This window comes from Podarcis tiliguerta (genome assembly GCF_965153285.1).
Source record: "Podarcis tiliguerta genome assembly, chromosome: 12".
In the NCBI taxonomy this organism is placed as follows: Eukaryota; Metazoa; Chordata; class Lepidosauria; order Squamata; family Lacertidae; genus Podarcis; species Podarcis tiliguerta.
This window is the reverse complement of record NC_139545.1, coordinates 50,087,469-50,099,925: the sequence shown is the minus strand read 5'-3', so window position 1 is coordinate 50,099,925 and position 12,457 is coordinate 50,087,469. Positions and strand designations below refer to the sequence as shown.

At 45.9% G+C, this 12,457-nt stretch overlaps 1 long non-coding RNA gene across 1 annotated transcript in view; it reads right to left on the bottom strand.

The window, feature by feature from the left end:
- The window catches only part of LOC310661147, a 42,183-nt gene extending 30,307 nt beyond the window's left edge, over positions 1–11,876 (bottom strand). Inside the window, exon 1 of the long non-coding RNA XR_014503779.1 lies at positions 11,338–11,876. This is a non-coding gene — a long non-coding RNA (uncharacterized lncRNA). The remainder of the gene's footprint in view (positions 1–11,337) is intronic.
- Between the last annotated feature and the right edge of the window lie 581 nt (positions 11,877–12,457).

The window sequence follows — 12,457 nt, the reverse complement described above, 5'->3', positions numbered from 1 at the left end:
GACTTTGCTGAAGGAACAAAACCACCCTCTCCCCCTGAAAAAAGGCTTTCGAGCATGTGAAAAGGAAGCAGAGCTGGCGCAGCCATGAGGCAGGTGAGGCCGCTGCTTCAGGCGTCAGAAGCCCCCAGGTGGCACACCTTTGTCAAGCACTTGAACAAGCTAGGGTACCCATGTGGTGCATTTGGCTTGATGGATCATAGATTTTGCAGGCCTTCCCTACTGTGCATTATAAAACACTTAAGGATTTCCAAGCAATACAAGTGCTCACCGAAGCGAATGCTCTGTTAAATATACAGCGGGAATTACACCAACCCAGGAAATAACATTGTTAATTGTTTGCAGAGCGGATTTTGTTGAAATACAATTGCATTGCAAGGCAGGGGGAGAGGAATCGGGAGATGAAGAGCAAAGGCGAGGTGGGGAAAGGGGAGGCCGTCGTTGGCGTTTGGAGACAGAACCATTGTTGCTCAAGGTGCTTGAACACCTTGTACCACTCCTGTCTTTGAGCAAGCAGGTTCTGCAGGTTCTTGTGGGGCTGCTGTGAAAACCCACAATGCCTGTTTCATTCAAGGATGAACCAAGTCCAGCCATGATAGGCCACCTCCTGTTTTCTTTGCCTGTGTAGGCAAGTCTGGCTCATCCATGAGGCAAGATGAGGTGGCTGCCTCAGGTGGAAGGATCTACAGGGGTAGCAGAGCCAGCCTCCAAGGAAGGCATTGCCCCTGCTGTTGCCATGGTGGTAGCAACAGCTGTTAAGTGCTCCTTGGATCCGCATCAATTTCAACCTGCCACCATGGCGCTTTGGTTGCATTTTTGTATATTCTGTTGAAAGCCACCCAGAGTAGCTGGGGCAGCCAAGAAAGATGGGTGGAGTACAAAAAAACATTATTTGTTGTTTATTATTATTATTATTATTATTATTATTATTATTATTCAGTGGTACCTCGGGTTACAGACTCCACTAACCCAGAAGTAGTACCTTGGGTTAAGAACTTTGCTTCAGGATGAGAACAGAAATTGTGCGGCGGCAGCAGGAGGCCCCATTAGCTAAAGTACCTCAGGTTAAGAACAGTTTCAGGTTAAGAACAGACCTCCAGAACAAATTAAGTTCTTAACCCAAGGTACCACAGTACTATATATTATATTATTATTATTATTATTATTATTATTATTATTATTATTATACTACAGTGGCCTCTTGGAAAATGGGAATTGCTACTGGTCTCCCCGCCCCCATCCTGACCTGATGTGAAAATCTATTCTTCCCTTCTTCCCTGGTGGCAGTGTGTGACATTTTGTGGTTTGCCTCAGGTGCCGAAATGTATTGGACCAGATCTTTGTGCTGGACTGCAAACAGAAGGTGCAGGGTGTGGCTGCACATAACTTCTCTTGTGTGTGAAAACTTCGGAGCAGATCATGCCTCGTGTGTACTGCAGGGGCTGAATATGATCCCTTCCATTAGGCTGGAAACCGATGAGACACACATACAGGCAGCCCGAGTTGAGGCCAGTCTGAATGATGGAGTACTGCACACTATTTGCACTTGAAGCAACGGCTTCAAGTTACAAGAAAGGAGTTTCTGACTAAAGAAGAACTTTCTTACAGTAAGAGCTGTTCAACATTGAAAAGACACCACATAAGGTATAGGGCTGACATTTTTAAAAAAGCAATTAGCACATGGATTGGACTGTTTGCATGGGTTATCGGGCAAGTGCATTTTGCATTCTGAGTGCCCCATCTTCTCTGACCTGAGGAAGGGCCATAGCTCAGTGGTAGAACATCTAGCATGAATGCAGAAGGAGCCATGTATTGATCCCTGGCATCTCCAGGTAGGGAGCCAGTGTGGTGTAGTCGTTAAGAGCGGTGGACTCGTAATTTGGTGAACCGGGTTCGCGTCCCCGCTCCTCCACATGCAGCTGCTGGGTGACCTTGGGTTATTCACACTTCTCTGAAGTCTCTCAGCCTCACTCACCTCACAGAGTGTTTGTTGTGGGGGAGGAAGGGAAAGGAGAATGTTAGCCGCTTTGAGACTCCTTAGGGTAGTGATAAAGCGGGATATCAAATCCAAACTCCTCCTCCTCCTCCTCTTCTTCTTTCTTCTTCTTCTTCTCCCACCTGGAACCCTGGAGAGCCACCCCCAGTCAATGTAGACAATACAGAGGTAGATGGACCAGCGGTCTGACTCAGAAGAAGGCAGTTTCCTCTGTTCTTACTGGTTGAGAGGTCCACCAATGGCCCTTTCCTGGTGGCCTCCCCACTCCGGGCTCTGACTTGTTAGGTGCTTTTTCTTTTTCACAGTTTTGTACCATTTGCACACACTTTGCACGTTTGCCGAGTGGCAAAATAAATGTGTTGCTGCACACCATGGGAAACGAGGCCTCTCCAACAGCTTCCAAGCCTCTTAGAAATGACCGTCTGTCTCCAGCCTTAGCTTCATGTAACCGTGCCCCAAGATTCACTGGGTGGCCTTTAGGAAAAAACCACAATTAACGTCCCAAGCCAGCTTCCTCTCTGATATGGCTGTAACGAGAGCCAGCATCGCGCCGTCTGGCAGTCACATTGGCACATTTGTGCAGCGGGACTTGGCCTGCATCGCTAGCCAAGGACTTACCTGGCAAGAGGACAAGAAATCACAGGAAACAAACACTCATGACAAATGGATGGGGTTCAGCAGCCGTATTGATTTTAGACGTAGAGATTACTGGAGATGGAGAGAGGCTCAGAGGCTAGGAGGATACTGTTACAGACTCTTGGTCAGGGCCGTTTCCCAGAATTCGGACACATTTGCAGCGGTGTCCTCTTACTAATCCGAAGGAGAGGACTTAATCTTCCTGAAAATGGGCTAGATCATGTCTCCTTCTGCATCTCGCTATGCCCTATGCAGCCTCGGCAACAGGTAGAGGACGAGATAAGGTCCAATTGCTTCACTCTCCTTATTCCTGTTCCATGTGATGCATTTAAATACAAGGAAACTATTCAAAGGGAAGCGGGAGAGATCTGATGTGGTGTAGTGGACCTGGAATAGGGAGACCTGGGTTCCAATCCCTGCTTTGCTATGAGGCTCACTGGGTAGCTGAGAGGAAATCACTAGCTCTGCAACCAGCACACATTCATATCAAATAATAAAATGTGTATTTAATGAATTTTCATATGGATTTGTTTTTAAATCACAGGTTAATGGGGTTTGAGCACTAAATGCAAAATTTAGTGCTTAATTTATGCTGCAATGGGACAGAACATGTGTGAATGAAATTGACAGAGGTTGGAAATGTAAGAAAAACACTAGGCCCTAATTTGAATAGTAGAGTGCTTGGTATCTGGTGGGCGGGGCTTGTGTGTTTTGCTTCGGTATCAGCCCCTCTCTTCAGTGTGTGTTCCGTTAAGAGTGTCACTTAAGAGGACCAACGGTCTCTTCTTGTTTTCTTGCCTCATGATGCTGTTTTAGTTTCTCTCAGACATTATGTTATTTTGTTAAGGTTTTCTCTCAGTTTGTTATTAAAGCTTGTTTACATTTACGTGAGCCACTTAAAGAAACTGCTGAAGAGTGGTGGAATAACCTAAACTTGGTGAGGGAGGGGATATTCCCAGTTTGCCAGGAGGATTGATTTCATTAATCACGCCCCCATCTCCACAACAGGAAATAGGTATGGGGATGGATCACTAAGAGCCTTTTAACTGGAGATGTGGAGTGTTCATTGCAAGAAATCTCAGGTGCAATCAAAATGTGTGTACACACACACACACACACACACACTTTTGAACTCACTCCTCTAAAATTTTATGTGGGTTTTCTTTTTTGCATTCCAAATTCTATTAATGTGTTTATAACATCCATCCTAATGAATCTCTTACACATCCCATTTAGTGCTAAATAAAGGTCAGGCTGATCACCTAGAAAGCTCTTGATTATTTTAATTCAATTAATTAATATCAGATTTTAAAATTACTAGGCGCTTAACAAGATTTTTCTTTTCTTTTTTTAAAGAAAGCAGCAACAGAAAACTGGAACAAATCTGCCTGGAGCTCTTTACATTCATGGAATCATTTTTTTAATTTTATCTTTTTGTAGAGTTGGAAGGGACTCCTAGGGTCATCTAATCCCACAACAATGCAGGAAGCTCGACTAAAGCCTGGCATCTTGAAATCAAGTACAGTGGTACCTCGGGTTACAGACGCTTCGGGTTACAGACTCTGCTAGCCCAGAAATAGTACCTTGGGTTAAGAACTTTGCTTCAGGATAAGAACAGAAATCGCGCAGCAGTGGAGAAGTGGCAGCAGGAGGCCCCATTAGCTAAAGTGGTACCTCAGGTTAAGAACAGTTTCAGGTTAAGAACGGACCTCCGGAATGAATTAAGTTCTTAACCTGAGGTACCACTGTAGATTGGCAAGGGCGTCTGACTCCCAAAAGTTTAACAATGGCAACAAAATGAATCTCAGCACCCACCCACCCCACTAGGAGTGGATCCTTGCATGGAAGGGGTCCATTTGGGTACAAATTCTTGGGCTCAGAATTCTAGCACAGCACTGTTCCCACAGCAGCCAACCAGATGCCTATGGGAAGCCCGCAAAAAGCAATCTCCACCCTCCAGCAGCTGCAACAGCATTCTCTCCTAACATGTGATTCCCAGCAACTGGCTTTCAGGGGGTTAATGCCTCTGGGAGTTGAGGTGTTGAGGTACTGTGTCCAGTTCTGGGCACCACAGTTCAAGAAGGACACTGACAAACTGGAACGTGTCCAGAGGAGGGCAACCAAAATGGTCAAAGGCCTGGAAACGATGCCTTATGAGGAACGGCTAAGGGAGCTGGGCATGTTTAGCCTGGAGAAGAGGAGGTTAAGGGGTGATAAGATAGCCATGTTCAAATATATAAAAGGATGTCACATAGAGGAGGGAGAAAGGTTGTTTTCTGCTGCTCCAGAGAAGCGGACACGGAGCAATGGATCCAAACTACAAGACAGAAGATTCCACCTAAACATTAGGAAGAACTTCCTGACAGTAAGAGCTGTTTGACAGTGGAATTTGCTGCCAAGGAGTGTGGTGGAGTCTCCTTCTTTGGAGGTCTTTAAGCAGAGGCTTGACAACCATATGTCAGGAGTGCTCTGATGGTGTTTCCTGCTTGGCAGGGGGTTGGACTCGATGGCCCTTGTGGTCTCTTCCAACTCTATGATTCTATGATTCTAGGTGGGACACAGCCACTTGTTCATAGTAGTCACAGATAGTTTTATCCTCCGCTGATGCTTCTAACACGTCTTTTAATGCCATCCAAGTTGGTGGACACCACTACTTCCTGTGGAAACGAGCCCCACAGTTTAACTAAGGGCTGTGTGAAGAATTAGTTCCTTTTGTCCCGAATCTTCCAACATGTCCCCAGATCCTAGTAATAATAGCAATTATAATAATTGTATTATTTATATGACGCCCATCAGACCGGGCTGCCCCAGCCATGCTCACAGTGCTACCTCGGGTTAAGAACTTAATTCGTTCTGGAGGTCCATTCTTAACCTGAAACCGTTCTTAACCTGAGGTACCACTTTAGCTAATGGGGCCTCCCGCTGCCACCATGCCAACCCTCGAAATTTTACCATCCTGAGGTAAAGTTCTTAACCCAAGGTACTATTTCTGGGTTAGCAGAGTCTGTAACCTGAGGTACCACCAGTGGCGTAGCATGGGCGTGCAGGGGGGGCCGGCCGCACCGGGCGCAACATCTGGGGGGGGGCGCACTCGCACTCGCAGCTCTCTGCCCCTACTTGGCTCACTCACTCTCTCTCACTGCAGTGCTGGCTGTGCGAATCCAATCCGAGCCGCCGGGTCGCCGCCCACCGTGGAGGGGGGTGCCAGGCGTGCGATGCAGTGCGGTGCAGAGAGAGAGCGAGGGACTGTCTGGGGGAGGGACAGTGCAGTGGGGGGGGCGCAAATTACTTGCCTTGCCCCGGGTTAGGGGGCGCAAATTACTTGCCTTGCCCCGGGTGCTGACAACCCACGCTACGCCACTGGGTACCACTGTATAAGAGAGCAAGGAAAACTTCACCATATCCACAACATGCTGAGTTTTATACCCCTGCTGTCATGTACTAAGTGTATATCTTTTGTATCAGCCCTCCACCTGGCGGGTCTTTGTGTTCCAGTTAAAAGCAAAGTGGATCTTGCGAGCCTGAAGGCCTGCCCAACCCTGATCTAGCTACCATATCCCCTGACCCCAAGTTATGGCAGCTATTCTGAAGCTGCATATCCAGCATGCTTATAATTCATCACGCTGCTGTATCATAGATCAACTGAATAAGCCATCAGATCTCTGGCCCTGGTTCTTTCCTTAGCTTGCACACGGTCCAACTTCCCCCATTAAGCTAGGACAGCCCCTATTTTCTCATACCTCTCTGCAGTCAATTGCTGTAGCTATTCTGGGTTTGGGGTATTAGGCTGCCTTCTTTTTTTAAGGCTGCTAATGTGTGGATATTTGCACCAGCTTCCATCCCATTCCCACTCTCCCAGCTGCTTATCCAGATAATAAAATGTTTGAGTGTGTTCTGAGTGGCAGCCATTTCTATAAAAAGCACCACCAGATCTATTTCGAAACGAAGTAAAATAAAACAAAATGAAGGCCTACTGTGGAACATTGAAGGCCAGCTCCAGCCAGAATTAAGCACTTTCAGAGCCCATCGATTGTCACAAAAGGGTGACGTTTGAGGGTAAACCATTTCCCATTCAAATAAATACGTTTGAAAAATGCTTAACTTTTGCACTGGACCATACCAGGGTAGGGCAATCACACAGGGGCAGGAGAGTGAGAGTCTGAGGCAGAGGAACAAGTACAGTCGTAACCTTGGAAGTCGAACGGAATCCATTCCAGAAGTCCGTTCGACTTCCAAAACGTTCAGAAACCCAGGAAGCTCCTGTAGCCAACCGGAAGCCGTGGAAGCCCCATCGAGACGTTCGGTTTCCAAAAATAGATCGCAAACCAGAATCCGGGTTTGCAGCGTTTGGGAGCCAAAATATTCGAGAACAAAGCTGTTTGAAAACCAAGGTACGACTGTTAGTGGGAAAACTGTGCCAACATTTCCCCTTTTCCACCTTTCTTCAGGTGAGTTGTTTTCCTGGATTTTCCCTTCTGCTGCTCCCAATGGAAGCGATAATAAGTGTGCCAGCTCCAGAGTTGGCTGACAACCTCTCTTCCTGTTCCAGGTGTGTCAGAGGAACAAAAGGGCTTTGGATCCAGCAGAACACACTATCTTTTAAAGTTTTAGGAAATTTTTATTGTAAGAAACAAAATATTCCTAAATATTCCAACATAAACAATACCCAACTGTATAGCCATCTATAGCACCACACACTAACTTCAAATACCAGATGCAGGTGAGGAAAATGATTTCTAAATTATACTTTTGCATTTCTCTAACTTTTAGGTCCTCTTGGGGACTATCCTTAAAAGCAGCACTTCCAACTCCAGACTGTCGTTGCAAATTTAAACAAACCAGTTATGAGACCCAGATCTGTGTATACTTGTGTTTCACCATCTTCCGATTAACAGAAAAGAAGGTGGTCACTCCAAGTTGCTGAAAATCTGTTGCCTTCGGGTATCTCAGTGACTCAAGGTGGCATGTTAGTTTCTTCATTATTGCCACGTCCCAAAGTCTGAATGCTCGCTTTGTGGCAAAGGCAGCAGAGATTTCGGCACACTCAGAGGAGTAGATTTGAGAGGAAGACCACCTTCTCCGTGAATGGAGAGGGAGATCCGATCTATGCAATGGCCCCTGGAGGCTCTAGCACACAAGTGCTACTTTTCTCTTCTGTTTTAAAGGAAACCAATGCTTAGTTTGCTACCACACCTGTTTCTGAGATCTCTTTCTGTTGCACTGCAAAATCATTTCTTCAGAGGAGAGGCTTCATCACCATGGAGGGAGTGTGATAAGGGTGTAGGGGTGTTGCATGAAGACAAGACTGCCCCCATTTTCATCTTCAAAATGTGGGAGAGCATGAATTTGCGCCCTGCCAAAATAAGCTCACAGTGCCCAATGAATTCCTGGCCCAAACGCAGAGCATTCATGGCAGGTGAGCCAAAAGGATTAACTTGGTTGCTTGACTGGCTATCCTCAAATTACCAAGCATGGGCAAATGGCGCCCTCTGCCTTCTGGAGACAGAAGGCTGGCTCTCTGCTTTCGATTCCCTACACGCCGTGGTGCCAAAACAACATGCAAATCTTCCGTCATGTAATTCCTAAATCGCTAGCTCAGCTGAACCAGTCCTGATCCAATACAGAGTTGAAGATCTCCAACTCTGAAGCTGTTTACTGTGGACGTCTTTCCAAGATCCCAGCAAATGTGTCATGTAAACTACTAGTAATTCTGCATTTAAAGCTCAGGCGTGTGTGTGTTTTAAAAGGTTAGCCCACCCCAACCCCCACAATGTTGTGGCCTACAAGTCCCATTAGCACCAGCAAGTTTGGTCAATGGTCAGAGATGGCGGGAGCTGAAACGGAAAACTTCTGGAAGGCTTCATGTTGGCTACCTCGTGTTACATTCATAGAGGAAGTCGATCTTTCTGAATAACATGTGTTAGTCATGGAACTTCCACCTGAGCACTAGGTGTTGGGAGTCATACATTGGGGGTGGAAAAGTTACCATCATTGCCCTGCTTAAAGAGTTCTCAGAGGTTAATACCTATACTGGCAATAATATAATCAATGTTCATTGCACTTTACAAAGTACAAGAGGACAGAGTATTTGCCCTGAGGAATGTAAAACTCAGCAGAAGTGAGACAACAAAGGGAGTGAGCTGGAGACAGGTATGCATTACTGAATGAAAGGTCATATTTAGCCCCAATTATAGTTGTGGTACGGTATGGGGATTTAAGGCTTTGTGTGTGCCAAAGAACACAGAAAAGGTGGGCTTTTGAGGTATTTGTATTTTAACAAATTACAGTTCCCAAGATTGGGGGGGGCGGGGCGGATGTGCATTAAATGTGTAGTGTTTACATAGTGTATACTGGGTTTTTCTTTATTACTTTTTAAAAATCATTTTTATTAAAGATTTTCTTGGTTTACAAAAGTACAGGCATTGTCTCTTTTTTCAGGTTGTAAAGTTCTTTCTACAGATCGGTTACATTTGTTGTGAGACTGTGTTGAGTACAGTATAAGGTCGGGGAAGAAAAGGAAAAAAGAGAAGGGAAAAAAGGGGGAGAGGAGGGGGTAAAACTTATTTTCTTTTTTATAGTGTATGTGTGGGGTTTTGTGTCAGCGTCAACTGGATAGGTCCTCTTTCTATTTGCTTGTTACATTTCCTTGGTAGTGAGATGCATTAAGGGGGGTTCTTTTTGGCCAATATTCCCTAGAGAAAGTGAGAATTTTTAGAGTTTTTCTCTGCTCAGGACACCCCGAGCACTAGCTGTAGAAACCACCTAAAAATGTTGCTCCCAAAAAACGTTGCCTCTTAAGCAAGGGAAAACTGTCCTTTTTCCTCCCACTTTGTCCTGCATTTGCTATCCAGCGATTTGCAGAATCTCAGTGTGTGGGGGAAGAAAAACTCTCAACGGGAGTGCCTTACTAGACAAATGCCTCTTATTTTGAGCTCAAGAGGTCATGATTTCACAGCAGCAATAACATTATATCTAATTTTACCCACTTCTTAAAAGATGAACCCCTCCTCCCCCAGCCAGTGTGGATGCCTTTCTGCTCTTAAAGCCACAAAATTTAAAGCTTCCCAGTTGCAGGAAGCAGTATGCCACAGGTCTTCTGACAGGGGCCATTATATTTGGGGTGGGTGGGTGGGTGGGATGTGCCCCCTTGATACCGTGAATTCCCGCGGCCCAGCTTGTCTCCCCCACCCCTTCTCATCCTCCATGGAAAGTGAACATCTGGTTTTCAACGAAGACCATCTTCTTTTCAAGCAGCACCCCCCAGTGGCAGTTATTGTAGGGGGAAAGCAAAAGGCACAAGTTTCAACCGACCAGGCAGCGGCCATTTTGTTGGGGGCCCTTGGCAGCCATCTTGCAAAAGGCTGCTGCGAATGGTGTCAACTTTTCCATTCTCACAATAGGCAATAAAGCACTTCCGTGACACTTCAAGAAGAAGCTGTTAAAGTAGCATTACAACAGCCACCAAACAGGCCACTAAACCTTATCTCGGGAGATAAGGCATCAAAGTGATTCGATTCCTAGCTGGGTATGTCATTGCTAAAACTTCACCAGCCAGCAGCGGGACATGAAAACTCAATCGCTGCCCAAGTGAGACTGAGGGCGGAGAACAGGTTGTCAAATTCTCGATGCCCATTTTTGGGCAACTTTTATCTTCCCGCTCCTTGCGATAATTCCCAGGAAGAACGGAAGGGCATAAAGCTTTCTCTTTCCATTTTGAATGTCATTTTACATGCAAGCATTAAGGTTAAATAAAAAATCTATGGAGGGCCTCCTCCAACAATGCAGGCTTAAAATGGTCAATAGCGAAACGTGCAGAAAAAACAAAATGGCTGCACCATGGTTTTGTCAGGGTGGCCATGTTTAAAGTCATTTATGTTTTCCCAGGAGTCGTGGGAGACAGGAAAAGTACCCGACTCCTGAGAAAATGTAAATGTGTTTAAACATGGCTGTGGGATATTCCCCAGAAGAACGAAGTGTGGGTTGAGAGACTCCCGATTCATTTACCTGGAGGAACATTTTCAGCTAGACTGTTTCCTCAGAGTACTACTACTCAAACCATTTGCCTCACGCAAAGCCAGCAAATGAAAGGAACACAATACTCTTAAAAGAGGCTATTTCTGCTCAAAACATATATACTATGCCTGGATTCTAACAAATTGCATTGCTGTTTTGGTGAGTAAGCACAACAATTTGCAACAGGAAAAACAATGTTCCATGCTGTGATACATCCTTGTCATTTTTCAGTGGTTTGAGTCGGGGGTGGCAAGCCTAATTCAACCCAATGGCCACTCCCCCTCCCCTTTTTTTTCTTTTTAAGAGTATTTATAGCCTGCTCTTCGCGGAGTATTTCCAGGCCCGGAGCAGGGAACAAAGTAACAAGAAAAACAATACGCAAAAATCAGACGAACTGATCCAACCAACACCAAAGTAACAATTCTGTCGTAAGGTAAACAAGCTAAACGACATTGTCAAAAGCATTAGATTTCCAATCTAACCAAACAGCTAGGAAAAAAACAAAACCTAGGACGTTTAAACAACCAATGGACTTGGCAACTGAAGGAAGAAAGCCCCATTCTGTGCAAACCAACCCCACACTTTTGAGCAACTTAACACCCGCTACAAATTGCTCCCCACAAGCATCTGCAACAAGAAACGCCCACTGTTTATCCATAGAAGCAACAGAGCAAGAAACAAACGGAAAAACTCACAGGCCTTGAGATCGGCAAGGCATGCAGGCAGATTTGCTGGCCTCCCTTGCTTTCTCTTCTCCTTGCTAGCCGGCACAAAACAGCACCCTGGCTCCTCAAGGGCCTTGGGAGAAAGGGCTATGGCAGCACTCCTTAGATAGGGATCTCTAGGCTGAAATTCAGCCAGGAAGCCGCAGCTGGGGCTTATCTCCTGCTTACGAGCCCTGAGGAAACTCACAGGCCTCAAGATTGACCTCCATCCAGGCAGGCAAGAGGCGCTATCAGTATTCAAGGGCAGATTCCAGCCAGGGGAAAACACTTGGGGGTATAAAACCAGGCAATTTCAGGGGTGCAGCCTGAGGAGAGTTTCACGGGCCAGGTAGAGGGGCCTGAAGGGCCACACTCAGCCTCTAAGTCTGAGGTTCCTCGCCCCTGAGTTCAGCTTTAAGTAAATACATGCAGAACATGGGCTTGGTTATATATTCAACAGCTGGGCCCGAGGCCTAGTTTGTGGCAGGTGGCCACAGACTCTGGATCCGACACAACTCAATTTATCCATTATTTATTTATTTGATTCTTATACCGCATGTACAACATTCAAGGCACATTACAAAACAATGGTGATCAAAATGTAATAAGGAGCGTACGGACAGACAGCCTAATATTAAAATAGTTATCACAATAACAGCCCTTTCCCGGACCACACAAATGGTCTTGTGTGAACCAGAGGTAGGAAGTATAAATCATGGCTTCTGGAGATCCCAAAGCAAATCAGATAAACAAAGCGAGTTAGGCCAGAGTCGGTACAAAGCAATGTGGTGTTAGGTAAAAGAGAGCCTGCATTGTTTGCTCAGACTGAGGGGCTAACCTAGAAAGATGGGTTTATAAGTCTGGTGTCGCTCTATTTGGGGGGTCAGCTGATAGCACACAGACCACCACCACAACCTGGAGTGTCCTCACTCTCTAGAGCAGGGATGAGAAACTTGTGCCCTTTCAGAGGTTGTTAAGACTATAATCCTTATCATCCCTAGCCCCCAGCCCTGCTGGCTGGAGCTCATGGGCATTGGAGTCCAACAGATCCCCTTGTCCTGCTAAAAAGGCTGTGCTGGCAGGCTGGTTGAAAGCCTAGAGCGTTTGCGGC